This window comes from Tamandua tetradactyla, chromosome 15 (genome assembly GCF_023851605.1).
Source record: "Tamandua tetradactyla isolate mTamTet1 chromosome 15, mTamTet1.pri, whole genome shotgun sequence".
Classification (NCBI taxonomy): domain Eukaryota; kingdom Metazoa; phylum Chordata; class Mammalia; order Pilosa; family Myrmecophagidae; genus Tamandua; species Tamandua tetradactyla.
In genome coordinates this window covers 33820325-33823331 of record NC_135341.1, presented here as the reverse complement: position 1 = coordinate 33823331, position 3007 = coordinate 33820325, and positions in this window count along the sequence as shown.

Sequence of the window (3007 nt, the reverse complement as noted above, 5' to 3'; positions counted from 1 at the left end):
GACCTTAGCTTCCCTAACATCGGAGATGCTAGTTTGGACACCTAGCCAGTCTACCACACACATGCATCCAGCTAGGAGGATGTGCTTCTCTGATGCTGGACCCCTTGGCTAGCAGCCCAGGTGCTGGTTGTCAGGGATGGGGCAGCCCTCAGAAAAGGGGCTGGAGCAAACCCACCCTGGAGGGCAACTTTCTGCTGACTGACTCATTCACTCAGTTGGCTTCACTGAGGGCCTGCTGAGCACCAGGCCCTGCCTGGACCTGGAGCATCGGCAGTGGTCACTGTGTCCTCCACTCGGCAGCCTAAGCAGCCTGGCCATCTTTCTTCTGCTCCATCTGGGTGCTCCCGGAGGCCATGGCAGGATAAGCAGAGTCCCCTCTTTCTCTAGGGGAGAAATTGGGCTCCGATAACAGGCTAACATGATAGCTCCTGCACCTCGAGGCAAGCCTGAGAAGATGCCAAATGCCAAATGGTCAGGGTGGCATGCTCTGAGGGCAGGTCAGAGTCACCCTAAGAAGAGGGTCATGCTGTCCCCAGGTGAAGCTGGGCCATGTGCTCACCAAGTTGAGGTGTGCTTGCTTCTGAGTGCCTGCTGAGGAACTGGCCACTGCTCTCACTGGTGGGGCACAACTGAAATGGGAACCTGTGCATGAAGGGAACCACCCTGGAAGCAGGAAAAGAGGCCCTGCCACCCCTCACATTAGCTTCGATCACTCACTTATCTCTCTCCCCCTCTAGACTCTTCTGGACTCCATCACCCTGACTGGAGCAGGCCCAAAGCCCAGGTTCTTGAGTGAAAGTCTTGTCTCAAGTCTTGAACAATTGGACTTCATGAAGCAGCACAAGCCATAAGCGGGATGAGAGCAGGGCTGCCCTGGCTGAACTGAGGGAGGGGACATCCGGAGGGAAGAGGTAGCCAGAGCCCTTGGACCTACCTGGTTCTGAGCAGAACAGGAAACTCCCTATGGTTACACAGCAAGAGACCAGAGCTGCCCCTGCCCAGGGCTTTGTTGCCCTCCCTCCGCACCTGTGGACCTCCCGCAGGGGTGCTGGAAAGGGGGTACCTGAGGGAGGGGCTTTCCTGGTACCTTGAACAAGTCCTCGGGATCAAAGATGTTCCTCCCCTTCAGGAATGTGGTCTTTCCTGCCCTTCAGGGTGTACGCCTCCCTCCCCTGCTGCCCCGGGATAGGTACCCAGCTCACCAGGGTCTCCCTGAGGGACAGGGAAGGGGGTGGAAAAAGGGACCCCACAACAAGTCTGGATCCTGGGGAACAAGCAGATCCCTGGTGGGATCTGTTTGAGTCCTCTGAGGGCACTGCCTCCCTCTCACACACACCTCCAGGTCTTTGCACAAGCTATCTCCTGATCCTAGGCTCTTTTGCCCCCACCCTTTGCCTGACTTCTGATCCCAACTCAGGCATCAACCTTGGCGGGGGGTGGGGTGGGGGGTGGCTTCTCTGATCCCCCCAGGCTAGATGAGTTGCTCTGTTCCGTGCTTCTAGGATCCCCATCCTTCTCCACCTTTGCTCCACACTTGATCAGTCACTGTTCAATGAACCCCCCACCCCCATCCCGCCTCCACCAGACTCTCTTTGAGGCCCAAAGGCACATCTTCCCCTCCTCAAGGCCTGCTCCTCCTCTTGCCATCCTGTCTCCTCTCAGGAAATTATAAGTCCCTATTCCCCCAGGTGCCAGGCCCATACCTGCCAGGCCTATTTGGAGCTGCCTCCCCTCTCTGCACACAACCACACAGAGAAGAGAGGCCTGACTGATGCTGGGGCATTCTGTGGCCCTTTGCTGTTCCTCTGGGAGGAGCTGAGTGTCCCCAAGAACAGGTGTGGACTGTACATCCCCTCACACCATATCTCCACATGGCTCGGTGACATAGGAGCTGTGCCACCAAAAAAAGAGATAAAGCAACTTGGAAACAGACTTTCCTTTTCCCAGTGCCGTCCACGGACTGCTTGCAAGTTGGGTCACCATATGCTGGGGGGGTCAGTTCCTCAGCCTCCTGGTCCAAAGAGGAGCCCACCAGCAAGCACACATTTACTGTGATATCCTGCTCACTCCTTGTGGGCAGCTTTCCAATACAGGTCCACCATAAGAGATGAACAGGAGCTGAGGTGGGATCCAGGCACTCCAGCCATGAGGCCAGCTGCTCTGGGTTCAGGGCAGCTTCACCTGGCTGGGACAGGTGTCCCAAGAGAGGCCATCTGGATTGGGGGGGGGGGGTCACTCTGCTTGCTCCTGGGCCTTGGGAAGCTTCTTCCCTGACCCTTGGCAAGGGCCCATCTGGACTCACTATCAGGACCAGTGAGGTCTAAGCTGGGCCAAGGCTGGACTTTGAAAGGCCCAGCAATTCCCCTGCTCATTGTGGACAGAACTCCTGGCTGTACATGTGTACACAAGTATGTATAAGGACAAACACACATGTAGACACGTCCATGTATGTATACTTGTTCCCAGGTACATGTGCCCAAATGCACACACTATTATGTGTGCACACACAAACAGACCCATGTCTGGGCACTTGCCATTCTTGTTGAGGTGGGAGTGGGGCCCACAGACAGAGACTCCCAGAGGAACTGTTACATGCTGGCAGGGTCCACACTCCTCTATCCCCAGCATTCCACTCACGTCTCAGTGGCTCACCCTGGCCTGTTGGCTGTGGCTGGGATCTCTGTGGTGACAAGTTCTGGATGGAACTAGAGCATGTCCCTGCGCTTCCTCACAGTGAGGGACTGCCAGGCCCAGGGTGATGGCAGTGTGGAGTGGGGAAGCTGTTGCCCAGAGTGGCTTTGGTGCTGGAGTGCCGCCTGCCCATTTACCAATACCCTCCCCTGCCCAGGTGTGCGGGGCAGAGGAGATGGGCGTGCAGGGCCCCAGGGAGCAAACAGCCCTGGCAGGAGAGTAGGTCACACCCAGGAAAATCAAGGAACAAGATCTGACAGGATGCAATCGGCCCCAGGAGATCTGTGGGAAATTCCCAAAGCTCCTTGGAGAAGTC